At 33.8% G+C, this 22,357-nt stretch overlaps 1 non-coding gene across 1 annotated transcript; it reads right to left on the bottom strand.

Annotated features, from left to right (window-relative positions):
* Window positions 1-13,868: 13,868 nt before the first annotated feature.
* On the bottom strand, window positions 13,869-13,954 carry TRNAM-CAU (transfer RNA methionine (anticodon CAU)). Its single transcript is given in 2 exon segments — window positions 13,869-13,904; window positions 13,917-13,954. It is a non-coding gene; the product is annotated as a tRNA-Met (tRNA).
* Between the last annotated feature and the right edge of the window lie 8,403 nt (window positions 13,955-22,357).

The raw sequence follows: 22,357 nt of genomic DNA, 5'->3' as shown, positions 1-22,357 counted from the left end.
GAAATTAACATCCGGAGTGGTGAGGGAAAATGACAGATTTGTCAGATTCCAAACCTGATCAAGCTCTTCTTGGAATTTCAACAGTTTTTGTTCGAGTTGGGATGCATTTTCTTTGGAAACTTGAGTACCTGACCATGAGTGACCTCTACCAGTTCAGTTGAGTTCTCCTTTCTGGCGTTGTTCAAATCTTCCATCTTCTCTTTGTTCTTGTTTTTGACAAGACTAAAAGGAGGAGTGGGTGGAGGGCCCCTATCTCGTGGAATAAGATGATGTTGCCAGAGTACACGAACTAACCTTTGGGGAAGGGAATAAACAAAAAAGTAAAAATAAAAAGGTAACAAGTTAGTGAGGATTATAAAAAAAATGTTGCGATATTTGAACACGTAGTGCAAGAATGTAAATCGTGTCCTATTTGGGAACCTCTTTGTGCCCGAGGTAGGCCTAACGGCAAATTGATTTGGAGAACTTAGAATGCTAAATGCCTCATTTTATTTATAAAAAGTAGACGAATCCCAAATTGACCCTAAATAAAGTCAATAATGGCCATTGGCCTTATTACATTTCTCAAAGCAAAAGAACAAGCTCCTATCTATTTGGTCCTAGAAGAACCTTCCCCAGACTCGGCATCTTTGGCTCCATCGAACAACTTCACCAGCTCGTGAAGTCCTAGAAATAGATAGGCTCTGGCTAGGTGTCCGCCCTCGTTTCCTTTAGCATTCTGGCAATCCTCGATTCTTTTGAGAAATTTCCTTTCCAGCTCTACTAAACCCCGCTCCAAGTATCCAGTCGCTTGTTGGCACTAACAGCCATGTATTTCCACTCTTCAATTAGCTTTTGGTGGGCTTCTTGTATCTCACGGTGCTCGCTTTCACATTCTCGTATCCTCTTGCGCAGTTGATTGTATTTGACCTGTGCCTCGGCCTTTTCATCTATGATTCTATGACCTCGAACAAACCCGGGTTGACCCAGACCATTATGATTATCCTCTAGCCAGCCTGAATAGTGTGGAGTACAACCAGCATGGTATCTGTCTGGCTCGATAGTATCTCTTCCCATGATGATCTTGCAATGCCACATATGCTGAGCTTGGCACTTATAAGGACTGTCATCAGCTTGGAAGTTAGCCAGGAAGTGACTCATCTTGTCGACCCTTGGTATAACCTGTTTTCTACCAGCCTGTCTCATAAATCGGAGAGGGACATAAGGGTAGGTCCCTCTCAGACTGATTAATATCAGAAACGGCGCATCCCTGGATTGGGCGATGAACTCCTCAGTAGGGAACCACTCAAACATCCATTGTACCCGGTCCTCGGTAAGGTTATCAAATAACTCTACCCATCATCTAGCATCTTTTGGCTGGGCGAACATGTTGGGCATATAGTTCATTCGCTTCGGATGATGGAAAGCGATATGATTGTCTCAATCTCTTCGCTGAATTTCATGTCGGTATTCACCCCTTTGGAGATGCTCCATGAGCCAGAGCTGAAGTAGCAAATTGCAGCCCTCGAAGCGTTCGGCTCCTCGTTGACACTTCTTCAAGGCTTGGTATATCTCCGCAATAATCATGGGCACAATGCTGAATGGTTGCCTGCCAATTCCCCCCATTAGAGTTTTGGTTACCATAGCTAGCCTGGTGTGGATCCTTGCTTTCTTCATTAGAAACACTATCATCCCCAGGAAGCAAAACACGAAGACAAAGACCCTTCGATGAATATGTCCCAAGGATGTGAGGGCGAACTTGTCAGGATAAGTACGGTAAGATTTGATGTGACCGTACCTCTCGTACAAATAATCAAAGGGAATATACGACTCTTTCAAGCATGTCAAGTCTGGATTCTTCTTTAGACCCATCATTTTGAGGAAACCTCTTCCCTTGCAGTTTTCCGGCATTAACAAACCTGGAGTTTCCCATGGTATACCAGCTAATCCTCTTATTTCTTCTAGCAAGGGTGTCATTTCAATGTCCCCAAAGCGGAATACAACCCTCTCACAGTCCCAGAACAAAGTAGCAGCTTCTATGATCTTGTTGTTGGGTTGAATCTCTAGAAGAGAAGGTAGATTGCCTAGATATTTCCGGACAAGAGTCTGATTACTGGAATGAAGATCCACCCACCAACTTAGCAATTTTGGGTAGATGTTGGTGACTATGCCGAATCTGGGGACTTCCTGCCTCATATTTTTGCAAGACAAAAGGGTTAGGCCCTTACCCCCACCGGACTCGACTATTAAATATCAATAATTGGCATAAAAACATTTAGTTCTCCAAATAAATGCACAGAACATGATGGTGTCCGTTTGGATCTTAGGGAAACCTAGTGGACTTTGGACAAGACTATCTTAAAGAGTCATTATGCGGACAACATAACTGACTCAGCTAGGTTTGACCATGATGCATGCACAGTTCAAACAGAGTAAGGTTTCTACGGAGTTTTAGACTAGTACCCTTGAACAAACAACTCAAGAGGGAAAGGAATGGAACCATCGACTACACCGTTGATCGATTGATTTTACCGCAAATACGCCTTTTTCGGATTTAAAGGGGTGATAATATCGGAAGAGCGTAACCACTCATTATAAGCGTTGCTATGGTATTTTGTTTGGCATAAGTGGAATATGATGTTGAGCATGATTATGCAACAATTAAAGTAGGTTGTCACATATTTGCACGTTAGGAAAGCAGTAAATACAACAGTGTTTTCATAATTTAAAGCGGCAGTAAAGGAAAGTAATAAGGGAAAGAAACAAAAGACAAGTCAGTTTTGCAATCGAAAAGAAAAATTGAATGCTTGAAAGAAATAAATAGATAATTGCGCATAAAGAAGCATAAATTCACAATAATAGTCTGAAATGGTAAAAGCCTAAGAATCCCCAGCAGAGTCGCCACGCTGTCGCGCCCTCTTTTTCTCGAGCAAAATCGGGTTTATGACATTTGGGAGGACAACTTATTCCCTTTTGAGAATTGGGTTTGAATTTGAAGAGTCGCCACCTAATGATTAGGGTGCATTAGGACACCAAGAGAGTTTGATTTGAGTAACCAGAGATAGGGTAAGGATTTGAAATTACCCCAAGGGGAAGGTGTTAGGCACCCCTCAAGATCCACTAGTGTGGTTCCCGGTCAGACTATTGTTATGAACTTAGGTGCAAATAACACGTAAACAAATAAAGCTTCAAATAAGAGAGGATTTTCACATAAGGGTTTACAAACAAATAAAGTTGGAAAGAACTAAAAGAAAGCTGACTTTTCTTTAAAAAAAGAGTTTGAAATTCTTTAAAAGAGATAAGAAATAAAGGAAAGAGGGTTCTAGGTTTATTACTAATATGGATCACCCCACACAATGCCCGGTAATCACTCCTCAATGAGGGGTTACGCGTGACATTATCGCGTGGTCATCATATCCATATCTACCTTCCTACCTCGTTAAGGTATTAAAGCGCGGAATGGTCTCGTTTACTCATTGCATGCTATTATCTGCCCCAATCCTGTCAGTCCCGGAGGCATTTAGGACTACTAATCCTAAAGGGAAGAGATATCGGCTTATTTTAATTTCAAAGGTAAAATTCTAAGGCGACATGCAAGAACATGTATAACAAATTGGGGGATAGCATAAAACAGGCAAAAGGGCTCAGATATACCTCCTTTAGTCAAAGAAGCACGTAATTTAGCATGTCTTGCACGTATTGTTTAGGGTCTGATTAAATACTGAATGTGAAAGAACTTAGAGGTTGAGGCAGACTGATTTATGGCATATTTCAGATAAGAAGCTCGAATCAGGTCTGCATGCTGGTTGTAGTTAATAGAACAGATTCAGTTACAGTTATTACCCTAAGTCTTGCCTAAGTGTTAGGACAAAGGTACTATAGGCATGATTCAAAAGACAGTAAAACTTGAAATGAATTATTTGAAACCCTATATGCATACTCGTTAAACTGGCTAAGTGAGAGACTCAGATTATTAAAAGAAAGGCAGAATTCAAACAAATTGATTATAAGCTTTGCAACTGACAGTATCTATTGTTACTTGATTTTTATATCTAACATAAAGTGAGGCAAATCAGATTCAATTAGAAACTCCTATAAGCATGCTTTCTAGGCGTTACAGATTTTAAAACCTTGTAGACGTAATATAAAAATGCAAAAAACTCGTCTTAAACCTATGAACATGATAACTAGCTGCTGAATTCTGTTTAAGACATGATACCTAAGTGCAATTAAATGTTTAAGTCCAATGAGCATGGTATCTAGGTGCAGAAATTTGTTTAAGACCTATGAACACAATTTCTATATGAGAAAAATGGATATACAGGATTCAGAAAGACCTATAGGCATATTTTCTATATGCATATGTAGAATTCAGATTGACTTATAGGCATGATTTCTAGACGAGAGTAGCAGACCTATGATCATGATTTCTATATGAAAATGGACATTCAGAATTCCCTATAGACATGCTTCTACATGCATTTGAATGTGCAGAATTCGAAAACCTATAGACGTGGTATTTATGCAGAATTCAGCATTCCTATAGATGTGGTATCTATGTGAGAATGCAAAATTCAGAATTTCTATAGACATGGTATCTATGTGAGAATGCAGAATTCAGAATTCCTATAGACATGGTATCTACCTTTTTTTGCATACATAATTACCCGCCCTTTTCAATAATCAGCCCCAAATGTTTATTACAAAATTATTACAGCCTAGAATAAAGTAAAAGAATACATTAAAAATTAAAAGTACAACCAAAGAGAGCCTGATTCAGACTTCATGTATGAAATATGAGGTAAACTAACTCCAAGAGATTCATGATCCAAAGTCTTTCTCCCATTTGAGCGTGTCAGAGTTCCCTAAGAGTCTCAAATGAACTCCGGGCAGTGTTCACACCCAAACGTATTACCAGATTAAGACAAGTGCAGTGTGGAAAGGCCAGCCCTCAAGTGTCCAAGTTCAGAGGGAACTCAAGGTCCCAAAGCAAGGCTCACAAGAGGGGGCAGAACTTAAAGACTAAGAGAGAGTGCAAGTGCAGGAACAAAATTCTGAGAGGGGGAAAGGGGGAAAGGAAACAGTTACAAATAAGTACACATAGGGGTTCAGGGGAATGGGGAGAGTGTAAAGTGGCAAGGGCAGGTTATGGGCATACCTAGCAATGGAGAATGCTAGCACACCCATAAGCCTGTTAGAACACACTATTTAGAGGCTAGGATCCCAAGGAATCAAATTTAATTCATGGACAATAATTTGCATATTGCCATGCCTTAAACCTTAGCTCAAACACAAAGGGGGCAGGGGTTTGGGATTCATAATAGAAACAGGCAGAAAGAAATCAACATACTAATTTAAGTATTGAACTATACAGAAACAATAAGTAGACATGGATACAAAAGCATAAATAAACACATTGTTGTGGTGCTAAAGCTTAAATCAGAACATACCAGTTTCAAAGAAACAAATAGAGAAAAGTAGTAGGTCTTGTAAACATGCCATAGTGCAGACAAGAAGAGAGAATACTATTGCGTATAAGTGTGAGTTCAAAAAGACTATGAATGAGTGATTGCCCTTGTGTCAATGAAAGAGTCGTGTATTTATAGTGTGAAAAACATGCAGAAATAAGGTAAGAAAACAGTTAAGGAACTGAATATCAATTAAGAATCAATCACACAAGACTTCCTTTAATTAAGGAACTTACATTCAAACGGGAAAACTATTTAAGGGAAGAAATCAAATAAACATCTTGTGCAAAGCATGCAATTAGGGATAAATACATATAAAGTTACTTAAGGGCAGAATTTTGAAATACACGGTTACATAAATAAGGTAAGAAAAATCAATTAGTAGCCAGTAAATCAAGGATCAAAGATTTTGTAATCAATGGTCCATCAATGAACCGAGTCAGAAAAGTTAAGGAAAGTCAAGTAACTTAAATCGAGTCATAGGGGAAATAAGCAAATAAGGAAAGAAATAAATCAAACCTATACAGAAGGAAGTCTGAAACTAATCAAGATTTGAAAGCCATTTTAGAGGGGAAGTCCAACACATATAAAGAGCATACAAACATGTTAAGCTGAAAGAAGATATCGTGTCATTGCAAAATCAGTAGATAATAGACTATAGGAGCATGGCTGTCACATAGGTTAGCAATGTAGAAGAGAAGTAGCATCTAGCAGCATACAAAAATCCAGTGTAAAAGACCTTAGAAGAGTTTAGCAAAAGTTAGAATCATATGAAAAACAAGGACTTCAAAACTTAGTTCAGAGACTCGAAATAGGTCTGAAAGAGTTAGGGTTTCTTTTGAGATAAAACTAGTTCAAGCAAATCACATAGCCAATGGTTTCCAAACTTGGAACCCCCCCCCCAAATTCTAGGATTTCTACCATGAGTCGAGAGCGGAGATGAGAAGGCAAGTAATTAAGTCGAAACAGGTTCAGAGGTCTCAGAAAAGAACTGAAACCTTTAACATGTTCCTCCAGCAACAGAAACTCATGAGAAACATGGTAGAAGAGTAACATGCAAAATACAGTAGAAGCGCTCAAAGAAAACATAGTAGAAGAAACTAATACACAACATAGTAGAAGAAAACTAATCAGAACACAGTAGAGGAAACTTAATAAGAAACACAGAAGAACACAGTAAAGAAAAATACAGTAGAAGAAACACACGAAAGAAAGAGAAAATCGGAGAAATATCTAAATAACTCAAAAACCCTAGATCGAAAAAAAAAGAAATGGTTTTGAAAGTATATTTTTTTTTTTTGAAAAAAAATCATTTAAAAACATTAGGGAAAGTATAGATATGGAATAGATCTAAAGAGATTAGAAAAACCTCAAAAGCTAGGATTTTCAGAGGAACCCAAACGATGAGAAAGGCTTGGATCTAAGCAAGAGGAGTCGAGGCCAGGCTCGAAACAGGCATGGCTCGCCGGAGCAGGCCAGAGATGGTCGTGGAACTTGAATCAATAGAGTTCTGGACCCAACTCTTCGTGGTCGAGTCATGAAGCTCTAGTAACCAAACGCGATGAGCCATAGGTGGCTTGGTGGGTGGTGAAATCCCCATGGATTCAGGTCAGAAGGTGGCCAGAAAAGATGAAGGGAACTCATCGGAGAGGAGGTGAAAGGGGGAAGGTTCTAAAGAGAACCAGAGGTAGAGAGATAGAGACGAGTGAGGAAATGAGGGGTATTGGGGGTCGTTTGGAATTAAAAATGGTAAGAACGAGTGAGGGCCGTTGATCTTTTAGATCAACGGCCAGGATTTAATAAGGTTTTGGGTCGGGTAGGGGTAATTGGGGCCTGGGTCGGGTTTTAATTGAAATTGGGTTGGAAATTGGGGTCCAATTTGGAGTCAGATTTTAGGCTAAAATTGAAACGAATTGGGCTATTATTTAAATAGCCAATTTTCCCTTTTAAAATTATAAAAAATAGTAAATTAATTTCTGAGAGTAAATTAAAGGTGATAAAATAATTAATAACATATAATAATGAAAATAAAAAATACTGAAGTCAATTTTATAATTATAAACAAAATTAAATCTTGAAATAGGCTAATATTGCAATTATATGCAATTTAAGCTTAAAAAATACTAAATAAATTTTGTAAAAATATGCAAAAATTATGTTAGCTACATTTTAGTATAAATATGAGAATATGATAAGTGAATTGCCAAAATGGCAATTTTGGGAATAATTATTGGGCTTTTCTTGCTAAAATAAGGCAATAAATTGATTTAGAAAACCTTAAAAAATAAGAGAAAAATATTGAAACCTTGGGACATACTTATATATGCATATACATGCTATTTTGAGAGTATTTTGCATATTGAAAATATGCAAGGAAAAATTGAGTATCAACAATAAGATCTTTTAATTGTTTGTTTTTGACACTTGATCTTCGTGAGTGAGACTTGGAAACTTAAACTAACATCTGCATATAGAGTTACGATCTCATTTTTGGTCAAATTGTGATATAGATAGAGCTATTTATTTTTGGCTCACATTGATAAGCTGCTGAATGTATAAAAGTCCATAGATGTTCTCAAAGTCTTGCTATTTCACTCATGTAGAGGAGGCTGTTCAGAACGAGGAGAAGAAGATGTTGTTTTAGTAGTATAAACCACTAAATAGCTGTAAGGGTCTGGTAGTATGTTGAATTCTTGATAGATGACATAGAAAAGGAAAACTTTATTTCTCATGAAACGTTTGGCTAAATAATATGTTGAGCCCCAGAAAGCTTAAAGCTCAAGTTAATTCGTAAGCAGTCATATGTTGATTGGAGCTCAAACTAGGTTTAGCTTAAGGTCAAGCCTTAAACGAAAGTACTATTATTGGTACTTCCTTTTCAGACAACAATCATAAAAGAACAAAAATATCTAACTGATATTTGTAACATTCGTATAACTAGAGTAGTAATATTCCCACATTCATTTATAATATGGGACGAATCAAGTGAAAACCTCAGTTGCTAATAAATCTTGACTTCTTGATAGTTAGGTCATTTTCGTGACTTCTTGATAGTTAGATAAGCTTCATTCAGTTATCAGAATATGGTGGTTTGAAAATAAATCTACCTTTTTTGGTTTTAACTCAAAGATCTAAAGTTGATATAATAATTGACTACAACTCACTAACTTTAATGTGCTTACCACATTCTTCAACATGTTTCTGATTTAAAACTTATAAACTTCAACCTTTTTTGGATTAAAAGTTCCAATTACTTTACTCATTCATGATTTTGTGCTTTATGTTCACATGGTTTTTACGATTTTTACTGTCTATATAAGACCAAGAATTTTTTTATATGTGTTTAGTTACTGCTTCATAAAAAAAGCTTGGGTTTTCTGCTGTGCAAAAATACCTTGTATCCTCATAACAATATCATTCTCAATTTTTGCTACTTCATGTCCATCTCATGTCATTATGTGCTTATTGTTTTCATCTTCCAGCTGGTCTTTATGAAGAATGATAATTTCATGGTTAGGGCTAGAATTTTCAGTGGATGTAAATTCCCAAACCGGTTATGAAGCTATATGTAGAAGGTTCAAACGGTTCTTATATTGAAACAGAAGAGAGCACCAATTTGGCTTCATAGGACAATCACTTGATTTTGGTTTTAAACAGAGGATATATTGGACCATCTTCAAAGTGTACTGGAAATAATCTGTTGCATTAAGGGTGTACAGTTCATTGTAGAAGTTAAGAACTCAGGTATGTCATCTCTGTTTTTGGCAGTTTCACCCGTTCTCATCAAGAATATTATTCAATAGCTCAAAAGTGTTCCATCATTGTTGCCACTACTTTTCTCGATTTTGCTTTTCAGTTGTTCTAGTTCCAAAGTGATAACCAGAGTAGCTGCTACATATTCTAAATAACATGCATTTTGTTTGGTTCAGAGAAAAAACATGATGAGGCTGGTTAGAGCCTTTGTTGATTCTGGATGAATATATCTTTGGAGTGAGCTTTTCTTATTTGTGTGGTCGTGCTTTCAATAGGCCCTCTGCAACAATACAATAGAGTATTGTTCTATATTGCATTAAAGATGACTCTAGATATTAGAATTTATACTTTTTGTTTTTATCCATTTCAGTCGAAAAATCTCTAATGCTGCCAAAAATTCTTCTTCTTCTTCTTCTTCTTCTTCTTCTTCTTCTTCTTCTTCTTCTTCTTCTTCTTCTTCTTCTTCTTCTTCTTCTTCTTCTTCTTCTTCTTATTATTATTATTATTATTATTATTATTATTATTATTATTATTATTATTATTATTATTATTATTATTATTATTTTCGTTTCAGTCCTTAAAATTGCAGCGAAATGGTGCCATTTTTTTTCCTTCAGTTTTTCATCTTTTCTTCTTAGTCTCACTGCCAATTTTTTTTTAGTATTGGCAGTTACATGTGTTGTATGACCTCTCTTCTTGCGGCTTGCTGAGAATGCCCTTGGAAATTTGCCTAAATTGGCTTTTCTATAAGATTCTATATGCAGTGTTTTAATTTAGATATAATTTGCATCTGATCTGCTGTTGTCGCTACATGTGAGCTTGTGGTGGTGATTGGGGTTATGTGTTAGCTCTAGCGATGCTGACATCATGTATATTTAACTTTTCATTTATGTATATCAAGGTATCATGATATCATAACAAAATAAAAAGAATTATTACTACATCTTAATATGGTGGATCTTATGTTTCTTGATGTTGGATTACGCCTCACTATCTCTATTAGGTATGTTATAAATGTTTCATCTGTGTATTTCTAGGTAGAACCCTAAAAATATAAAATGAGAGGGAAAACAGAGAAAGAAAAGTTCTACGATAGAGAAGGGGCAGTTTGTAGAAATTTTGGCTTTGAATGTGCTTTCGTATCAGACTAACACAATAGGTATTTTTTTCCTCAGAGGACACTCTCGGAAGTGATGATCTTGATAGGGTATCCATTTGTCAGTACAAATTGTATATAAAGATCTTAAAGTAGCTAAGATTTGGTACTATTTTATGCATATAATTCTCTTCTGCAATAAGCAATTTCCCGATTAAAACCAGACATGGATAGAGGAGGACATAAGTCATGCTTCTTCAGCCTTCGACAAAGTTCGCAGTTGTCTGATAATATTACTTCTTATAAAACGCATTAGCTCATTGCGAAATAGATGTTTTGTAAAGGTGGGCTATCTGTGTGACCCGTGAGATGCATAGTTTAATTAAAGGTAAAATAGATCAAGATAAGCTTTTTGAAATGACTGTAACTTATGTAATGAGAAGTACTACCTATTGTTATCAAATATTACCTAACACAAACATTAGTTAAAGATCTCTACCAAGATTTCTGCTATTTAGTACTAACATAACCATTACAAAAGTGGTGTTAAGGGTTATTCCTTGTTAAATATGCTATTTGAATAAAACGAACTAAAGTTTTGACAAGTCAAAGTATGTTGCCTAAACTAAAAATAGTATTTTGACATATCATAGTAGTTTGATTTCATAAGACCGGGAGATGTTTTTAATATCCCAACTCCAGAGCCGGATTTATCATCGCGCTATATAGTATATACATATTGTACGAAATGTTAGAGTTTAGCTCATGTCTCCTGTGTAATTTTTCAATTGTATATATGCTGACTGAATTTTTTATGTACTCCTTTGATTTTATATGAGCTATAACATAAAACTACCACAACCTATTTAATATGATAAGCTTGGCTCAATATCCATGAAAAGTACTCTTCCTCCTTCAGGCGAAAAAATGGAAGTAACACAATTGATTCTACAGGCATGGCTTGGCAGAGATGAAAGGAATTGATTAGCGTTGTAGTTGACAATTAACTATCGCAGTCAATCCTCATAAATATGTCTCATCAGTTTCTCTTCATCTGATACTTCACAATTTTTGCTTTCTTTATGCTAGCCTCTTCAAGTTGCTTTGTTGCTTTCCCTGACAACATGGATGAACATGACTCGCTCTTTGTGTATGAGTTGCTGCAACTCACAAGAAATTTAAAGTTAATACTGATGTAAAATTTTGTCATTCCACCATCTCCAATAAAAGGTCATTCAATTTTCTACTTGCTTGTTCTTCCTTCCGGTTCATTATGAATTCTTAGGTATACAACCATGAAACACATGTCGGTCTATAGAATAAAAAATCTCATGTATGTTGATAGAATTTCAATATTTTCATCTTGAGATATCATTACTTTCGGTAATTGAATTGCTTACGAATAGAGACAGAAGCATCAACTTCTGTGGATCAATTGTGACAGATTGTGATTACATTGAAAAGTGAACATGTTGGTGGAGCTTTCCTAAAAGTAATAGATTTAAGCTTCCCCCTACAATTTCATGATGTTAGATTTGTCTACTAACTGATGCATTGTGTTGGTATGTAATAGGTGTTTATGAAGTGTTGCTGGAAATGAACAATGGTTGTTAAAGAAAGACTTAAAAGCCTAGATTGTACCTTGGAGTAAAGACTACTTAGGCGCATTTTGCAGTTCCAAGTGCAATGAACGGAGCCGTAAGCGAAAATGAGATATGGAAATTAGGTCGTTCCGCAATGCTGTGTGATTTTGTACGACATGGAAAGATTGTACAAGAAAGAGGGAGGACTTGGAAGGTGACTTGAAACACCGAAAGACTTAAGCCCTATATAATAGAGATAATATTGGGTATGTTGTCGTTCATTTCCGAATATGCTGCTTGGGACATAAGTGTCTTATTTGTATCAGGATGGTAGAATTGAATGTAGAATCTGTTGTTCCTTTGAGATTCCTTCTTAGACAAGATGGTATATAGGCATGACTACCTGTAGACTTTTCCTAGGTTCCAGATGGTATACTGCAGCATTCTCGGATGTGGCCACTTGCATTTCATTGCGTTTTATTTCTTTATGGCCATTTTCTTATTGATATCTATTCCTGGTTATTAAAGTGTAGCGTAGCCTGACTGTACTTATTGAGTTAAGACACCTCTACCTCTGTTAACTGTAAATACTTCTAATCATAAGAGAGACTGAATGTTGCTCGATACTTTAACGCCTTGATGTGGGGGGTGATAGTAAAAACATTGTTGGGATATTACTGTTGTAACTTATACTAAAGTTGATCAAAATCAACTTATTCTTTAAAGAAGAACTAATGCAACCAAAGATTAGCAATAAATATGATCTTTTTGGCTTGAATTTATTTTCTTTGTTCTGCTATCAACTGAAGTTTCTACGGTTTAGACTAATTATATTAAATAGAAACAAAGTTATTTTTTTCCGGATGAGTAAAAATAGAACGATAAATAAATAAAAAATGTTACTGCATGTCCCATTACAGACATGGGATCCAAAGGATTATTCAAAGTGCTATATTGCGATGAGTTTAATATAGCTATATTACTCTCTTTTAACCCCTCACGAATTGAGTTTCTCAAACTATATCTTAAATAACAATAAACGGATGCATTTCATAGAAATTTATCCATTCTTTTTATAAAATAATATAAGTTTGGGCCTGGACTCAGCACAGGCCATTTTACACTAGTATAAGATATATGTAACAGATATGAATAATTGGAGCAAAATTATTTTCACAGAGGTAAAATAGACACTCAATTAAGTTGATCAACAAAAAGCATGATAACTTGCTGAGTTTTCTTCATTTCTCATGATTTTCTCACCTTAAATTAGTGGGGCCAAAATGGATAAAAGAATAGTTATTTATCCATATTATTCACTAAAAATTGATTGTATAATAAATTTTTTAAAAATGGGTTAAATATGCATAAGAATCAAATTATCTACTTCGAAAATGGATAACCAATGGATAACTAATGAGTTTAACTTTTAAATTTGTAAAGACTCAAATTGAGGGTTCCTCAAGCTTGGAAGACTAGGAATTATCCCAAAAGTGATCATATTTAAAAAATCATGAATAATATGGTTACCCATATTATTCTTTGTTAACCCATTTTCTATCTATATTAAATATGTGTCGAGAGTGTGGTTTATTATTTGAGGTTTATAAAAGTTTCTTCGGCGGGTTGGACACATGATAATTTTGTATTGGTTGAACTTGAAAAAAAACTCCATTGAAGCTTCGAGTTCAAAGAAGCAAATGATTTTATTTTAACGGATTTTGAGTCATGGGGCGGGTATGTTGGGTTAGGGCATTATAGAGGAACGGTCTGGGTGGATGAGTTTAATTTCGTCCAATAGGAATTCGGCACATAATAAATAATTTTTAAAAAGCAAAAAATAAAAACTTCTTAGTTTGAAGGGCACAAATGAGCCATAAGGTAAGCGAGTGACATTTTTAACAAAATAGGTGGATGAAGGGTATATTTAGATCTTTTCCGTTAGTTCAAGGATATTTTTGGCCATTCTAGGAAAAACAAAAGGGAAATTGGGGTGAGAGAGGCTCGAACTCTCGACCTCAGGATTACTCGTAAAGCTATGAGACCTACGCGCTAGCCAACTGCGCCACCACCCCTTTCTTGACCTTTGTCGTCGTAAATTAATTAACACATAAATATTTTTAATTTGGAATTTTCTAAAGAGCGGAGCGGTGGCCTGTCCTTTAGAAAGCAATTTCGCATTAGCTGTTATAATCTTGTGCGTACACAGTTCAGAGTACACTAGTTGATTAGCTTCGGTCGAGTGCTTGATTTCTCATACGCACATTTATGAAAACTAGTCTTAACGCGCGTATATTCTATACTAAAATATATATATATATATATTTTAAAAATCATTTAAATAATAATTTGCTTGAGTTATAAATGAAGATTAAATAAAAAATATATGTTCATGAAAATGTTGAATGTTGATTTTTAGCCGTAATTCTCATTTTGCGTTTGTGGCGTTCAATTTAATTTTTCTCTACATCGTAATGTCATATTTATTATGCACAAGTTAAATTCATTTTGGAGTTCAAAAACTAAATTTTGAAGGAAAATTCGCATTATGACTCACATTTTAAGAATAACTTTGTGCATTTTTTTCGTGTTATGATTGTTATTGCCTTTTTAAAATATAATTTGGCAGAATTTTTTTTTGAAGTTACTCTTAAAATAATAATATCATCGTTAAGACAAATATGCCATAGTTTCGGTCTAAAAATGCTTGTGTCACTAGAAAAATAAAATATACGACAAACAAAATTTCTTTTGAATAAATATTTTAATTGACTTCAAAGTCTTTATATGAGTATTGGTTGTTCATATAGTTTGTTATAAGAAAAGAATTTTTATAAAGTAAAATTTTAATTAATTGAAAGCCGCAAATTTTAGACTTTCTATCTAATAAGGAAAGATTTAGTAATTATATTTTTAGTTGTTTTCAATGTCCTAAATATAAAAATATTAAATGACTATTTTGTCTGGTGTGAGCTCTATTTTTAAAGAGTAAAAAAGGCGAATAACATTTTGCTAAGACCATTCATAATTTAGAAAAGATTTGAATTAGATTTTTAGCTAACTAATTAATTCAAAAATTTAATAATTTATTGCCAACATTAAAGGAAATAATTTACTTCCTTGTTGATTTAAATTATTAATATTGTTCATCTCCAATTTTAAATATTTAACTATAATATAATTTTATCCACTAAAATTCTATTCCTATAGCCTCTAGGCGGAAGAATCGATTTGCAAAGGAGTTAAAAATGCAAAGAAACGTAAATCCTTTACTTCTTTCCCTTTCATTTGTTTTTCTTTATTTCCTTATTCTGAAAATTATTATTAAAAAAAATAAACATGGAAGGTTTTGTTACCTTCTTAGGGAAGTGTTTATATAAAGTAAAGTTTTAATCGATTTCAAAATGTAGAACTTTCTACATATTCAAATAAGGAATATATTTTAAACCAAAATTTAGTTGATTTAGAACTCCTAAAAATTAGGGAAAAACTTAAATTATAATTTTGTCCTACATAAAATCTACTTTTAGAGGGTAAAAAGGCGAACGACATTTCACTAAGGGCTTTCGTGCTTTTAATATAGTATAGATTATTAGTCTTAGTATACGTGCATTGCAAGTATTATTTTGTAAATTAAGTGTTCCGCATCTTAATGAGTAATTTTGTAAGAATTATAAAAATTATTAATATAATTGATGAATATTGATCACACACACACACACACACATATATATATATATATAACTCAATAAAAAATCTTTATAAAAGTCCTCAATCATTATTCAATATTTCACCTTAAATTTTGTCTTTAATTTTATAATTTTATCAGTTTAACTTCACAAGTTAGCGTGCTTCCTTTTTAGTTTCAACAAAAAACACATAGCCCTTGAATATTTAAGATTTAAGATTTTTTCCTAAGACACAAAAGTTTTTATTATGATTCTTTAAAGATTTATCAAATGATATAACTTGAAAAATTAAATCATATGTCTTCTTAGTTTATCTCCCTTCAAAGTTCTTAATGTTATCCATGTAGTGAAATTTTAGAAACTAAAAAAAGAAATTTATCATTTACATAACTTCGTTGAAATGTAACTAAAACATGAAAAACTAATAGGATGAATAACTTACTATAGAAAATTATTGAATTCAGTAAATATGTTTATATATATTAGTTTAGACATTTTTATAAACAATTCATTTTAAAGTCTATTTGGACTTCCTGTATAGTTCAAATAAGAAAAGTTTCAATAAGCAAAATTTAATTAATTTTAAAATCTTAATCATTAATAAAATATTTACACTACATTTTTATTCAATATAAGAAAATTAAAGGATAAGAGTTAACTGACATTTCGTGTAGAGGTTTCGTACTTTTATAGTATAAATGTAGGCTTGTACTATTTAGTATTAATAAATATGGTATCAAATAATCATTTTGGGTGCTTAATTGACACAGATTAATTATTTTGTATGACTAAAATAAAAATATTAAAATGTATACTAATTATTTTGCACTGACATAATTTTAATCTAAATATTATTGTATGAAATAATTTTTATTTAATATGTGATTTTATGTCCCCACATTATATTTTTTTTTTAAATTAGAAATCAATTGAAGTCACCATCATTCTCATCTTGATTTTATAAGTATTGCACAAAGCTTATATTTCCAATTAGTATAATTTATATAGGGGCAAAATATTTATTGATCTTAAATTCCTAATTATTAGAACTTCTTACTTATTTTAATAAGGAGAGATTCAAGATGCAAAATTTTAATTGATTTTAAAGTCATATTAATTACAATTTTGTCCATTGTAAAAGTTGTTTTAAAGCGTAAAAAAACGAATGACTATAGGGGTATCAAGCTACTAAGCCACATTATAAAAGTCTGGGAGAGGGTGGTGGAGATGAGGGTAAGAAGGGATGTGTCTATTTCTGAGAACCAGTTCGGATTCATGCAGGGGCGTTAGATGACAGAAGCCATTCATCTTGTTAGGATATTGGTGGAACAGTATAGGAAGAAGAAGAAGGACTTACATATGGTGTTCATCGATATGAAAAGGGCATATAACAAAGTCCCTAGGGATATTATGTAGAGATACTTGGAGGCTAGAGGTGTTCCTGTCACATACACTAGGATGCTTAAAGACATGTACAATGGAGCCAAGACCTAGGTGAGAATGGTGGAAAGGGACTCAGGACACTTTCCTGTAGAGATGGGGTTGCATCAGGAATCAACACTTAGTTCATTCCTATTTGTCTTGGTGATGGATGAGTTTATGCGATCAAGGAGAGGAACTTTGGTGCATGTTATTTGCAAATGATATAGTACTGATTGATGAGACACGAATCGATGTTAATGCTAGGCTGGGGGCCTGGAAGCAGACCTTGGAACTAAAGGTTTCAAGTTGAGCAAGACAAAAACAGAATATTAGAAATGCAGGTTTAGTAACGTGAGTCGGGAGGATGACATTGAAGTGAGGTTGGACACATAAGTCACACCCAAGAGAGAAAGTTTTGAGTATCTTGGGTCTATAATCCAATGAAATAGGGAGATTGACGAGGATGCCATATATCATATTGGAGCGGGGTGGATGAATTAGAGACTCGCATCCAGTATCTTATGCAATAAGAATGTATCACCAAGACTTAAATGTATGTTTTATAGAGTAGTAATTAGACCAACCAGGTTGTATGAGGCGGAGTGTTAGTCAGTCAAGACCACTCATGTTCAGAAGTTAAGAAGTTGTGGAAATAAGGTTGCTTAGATAGATGTGTGGTCATATTAGGAGGGATATGATTATTAATGAAGATATTCGAGATAAGGTGGGAGTAGCTTGTGTTGTGGACAAGATGAAGGAATCGAGGTTCAGATGGTTAAAAGCACGTAAAGAGGAGAGGCATAGATTCTCCAGTCAGGAGGTGTGAGAGGTTGGCTATGGCAGGTCTAAGGAGAGGTAAAGGTAAACCGAAGAATTATTAGGGAGAAATGATCAGATAGGACATGCCATATCTTCCGCTTACCGAGAATATGATCCTTGATAGGAGGGTGTGAAGGCCGAGGATTAAGGTTGTATGTTAGTAAATAATCGAGCGTATCCTTCCAACCCTATATGTCCTTCCATAGTTGTAGTACTAATATTATTACATAAGGTTTTCTTTGCTTCATTTTATTTTTTCTGGCTGTTATTACTATTTTTCTTTTCCGTAGTTCTTTGTTATAACTTTAGTGATTTTGCTTTATTATATTGAGCCGAAAGCCTTTCGAAAATAATATGTTTACCTTCACAAGGTAGGGGTAAGGTATGTATACATGCTATTATTTCCAAACCTCGCTTGTGAGAATATACTAGGTTTGTTGTTATTATTATTGTAAAAAAGGCGAACGATATTTTTCTAAGAGTGTTCGTAATTTTAATATAGTATAGATAGATAACTAGTTCGAATTCCTTGTTTGTGCAAACACTTGCATCATACATAATATGATAAAATAATACTACCATATATCTTTTTCTGTTATAAATAGGATTTTATTTATCGTGAATGTCTATATTTAGAGAGATTATAGGGTTTATTACTTTGTGGCTAAGTCACTCTCTCCCTATAAATAGAGGGTTCTATTCCATTGTAATTCATCCCAAAATTCAATAAGAATTTCTCTCTTTCTCTGCAATATTGTTCTTCTTCTTTTATTGTTTCATAACACGTTATCAGCACGAGACTCTAACCAATTGAGTAGAAGCTTTGGAATTGAGCATAATGATTGTCAATTGTTCCATGAACTTCCTTCATGATTAAATTCTGGATTTATGGTAAGTATTTTACTTTTCTCTTTTAAATTCTTGACATTCTATAATTTAATTTTAAATACAAGCAAAAGCGATAAATTTTGATTGTAACTCTAATGGAGTTTGAAAGAAATTATAACCACCCAAAGTGGTAAAATTTTTATGCCTTGCCATGATCAAATTCATGTATAATTGTGGGCAAAGAATTAAAAACCCGTCCCATTGAATTTGCTCCATTCTGATTCCCTTAAGAGAATATGATAGTAGTATGTGATAAGTCTGAAAGAAGACAAAATTATTACTATGAATGTATCAATGGATGTGGACGTGGCAATAGATGAAATTATAATCGTCATTATTGTGGTAATGAGAACAATAAGGATTCTCAAAATAATCTTCACTCTGTGAAAGTTATATTTGTCATCGATTTGATATGAGATTTTGTAAAGCACATATAGATGATTATGGTCCATCATGATGTGAATGTGACAACATGTGATTTATGAATACATATTCATTCTTGGAAGAATATGAACGTGCTAGTGGTAGTGAATATACCACACTCACCTCCAGAGGGAGGTTTGAGATGAAATAAGAAAATAATGTCATTATTATGACATGAATTATCACTGGTCATGTACTTATTGTACGCCAAAATATTTTGGCAATGTATTTATTAAAAGACAACGGTAATGCAAGAAATAGATCTTGCATATAATTTTGACCATAACCATAATGGTATAACTTCCTTCTTGAAAGAGATATTTACCATATGGATGTTGATGAATATGTGGTAGTACAAAATTAATTGAGAACTCTGCAAGAGCCAATTATACTATTTTGGATAAACACAATTGATTACCAATAAGGTATTGTGTTGTAGTAAGTTTCAAAGAAACTTATTCAGTTTCCAAAGTATACCCGAAAGCGGTTGGTTATAGTGAGACTATAAATAAAGGAAAAATTCGATATCTTCTATTACTACAATTTGTAGCGGGGTAATATATATGCGAAAAGCTACCCGCTTTATTCTTCAGTTGGTACTACACAAATAAAAGAATACTACAATAAAGTGGATGTTTATTGATATAAAAACCCATATCATAATAAACTTGGAGTTTATTGATAATTGCACATATCATGATGTAAATCTGAACTTTATCAATATTGATAATTTATTCAGTTAGAATAATTGGTTTGGCCTAGTTAATTTAAGTATGATGTGCAAAAATAAAAGAGAATTCACATGGGTAAATATTAAAGGACTAGAAAGTTCTTTATGAATTCTCTTATGTTATTTGTTCTCATTAATTAATAGACCAACTAAAATTGGGATTGAATCCATGAATGCTGGAAATATCAAAAGTGAATATGAGCACATTCACCTGCCGTATATACCACACAAGATGCATCTATGAGATGGTTACATGTGCGATTATTATTAACCCGCAACCTGGCCGGTGTTTGCGAGGTAACTTGCCCAATAATTTAATTTAGAGCATAATTTTCAGATTTTTTATTCAAGAAAGTTTATCTTGACAAGTTGGTTTACACACAGTTGGTTTAGCAAAATGATTTATTGGGTGCCTCCACTCAATAGCTAAAATTGTTGCTTATGAGAACAAAGTTATTTATATCAGTTTGATATAGGTCATATACGAAAGTATATTACATTCTCCCCTTACAAGTGGTTCTGGGTCAGGAACCAAATAATTTCATCTTATTATTATTGATGTGCGGTGTATGTTTTGATTAACACCATAACGCACAAAAATGGGTTCTCAAAGTTGAGGAAACAAGTTAGTTTTTCTAACATGAGGGGGAGACATGGTAAACAGTTGAGAAAAAGTTACGTGGAATGAGTTATCATTTGTATATCTAGATCCTCGAATACGATAATATGAACTTGAAGTTCATAAAAAGATAATTCGTTTGCAATATATTGCAAAACATGCTAGACGCATTTGCTGACCCAAAGAAATTAACTATATTCTCAATGCAAATGCTCATATTAGAATAAGTCCTAGAAGGCAAAGTCTATAGTACACTTAAAGTGTATAGACAAATCGGTTCCAAATAAACTTCTTGATAAAGAAGATGAGCAAATGATCAAAATGATCATAATAAGGAGGCAAGTGATCTAGAAGATAACATGACATAGCACTTCATAAAATCTCAAGAGAGGTTCATGTACCTAAAATATGAACGAAGAGATCTCTATATTATGTCTTTATTAAAAAAATATTGGAACCGATATAAAATGTTCATCGACGACATTTATCATAGCGATAAGTATAGATGAGGATCTTAAGGCTGTCGAGACAGACACACAAATATTGGCCAAATAGACAATACGCAATTCAAATAGAATTGGTTTAATATGAAAGACATGTAGTTTTGGACATGTATTCAAATACTTGAAAGTATAAAGTCAATGGTATCTTATATGTCTAGCATGACATAAAAATTTGATATGCATTTAAAGTCCATTCATATGGCTTATATGATTTAACTTATATGACAATCCATGAAGAATTTAAATTGCTTAAAGCATATAAAATTTTTGGTCATGAAGTACTACATCCTAAGTACAATTTGTATACAAATGTATCTAGCTATATTTACACGTATGATAATATGATAGCAAGAGTTTTTGCCCCTCTGTAATGATATTGAAATGACGATTCCAACAAGATCATATGAAGACAATTCATCTCTATCAAGAATGATAATTTCGAGGTTCAACACATTCATTCAAGTTAATATGGTTGATTTGTTTATCAAATCTCTACCAACGATCTTTTGAAGATGGTACACAAGGTTGGGATGCGAAAGCTCAAAGATGTGAATTGATGCTCTCATCAGGGGAGTTAATACGCGTTGCACTCTTTTTTCCTTACAAGATTTTGTCCCACTGGATTTTCCTTGCAAAGTTTTTACCGAGGCAACCAAAAGGCATATTGTTAAATATGTGTACTCTTTTTCCTTTTCTAGAATTTTTTTCCCACTGGGTTTTATTTAGTTAAGGTTTTAACGAGACACATTATTTGTTGAATAGACATTCAAGGAGGAGTGTTGTAAATATGATTTTATTTATGGTGAATATCTATATTTAGAGAGATTCTAGGGTTTATTACTTGGTGGCTAAGTCACTCTCTCCCTATAAATAGATGGTTCTATTCCATTGTAATTCATCCCAAAATTCAATAAGAATTTCCTCTCTCTTTCTCTGCAATATTGTTCTTCTTCTTTTATTGTTTCATAACATTTTCATTGTTGTCTTTTTAAACTTCTTTTATTTCAATATCAACTTTATTAACGTGTAAGCATCTCATCTTATACAGTTGGCTAATGCAATAAACATGGTTGAGACTTAAACTATATAAGTTAATAGTGCACTTTTGGTTTTCAACTAATGGAACTGTCAGTTCAGAATAATGAAATTCAGCTCAGAATACAATGACATATCAAGCACCACCAACGCTGCAAATTCAAACCACGCATGAGCGGAAAAAAGGTATACTGGTAAGTGGGAACAAAAATAGGTAGAGGCGGATCTAGGATTTGATGGTTGCGGATGCCACTGTATTTAATGTAAACTTATCATTAGTCAAAAAGGTTGAATTTGAGTATACATGCATTTGGCCGGTTCGCTATATTTTAAATTAATTCGGTTCGGTG

This window comes from Nicotiana sylvestris, chromosome 9, assembly GCF_000393655.2.
Source record: "Nicotiana sylvestris chromosome 9, ASM39365v2, whole genome shotgun sequence".
Taxonomy (NCBI): Eukaryota; Viridiplantae; Streptophyta; class Magnoliopsida; order Solanales; family Solanaceae; genus Nicotiana; species Nicotiana sylvestris.
The sequence above is the reverse complement of the archived record's forward strand: the minus strand, read 5'-3'. Positions and strand labels throughout refer to the sequence as shown.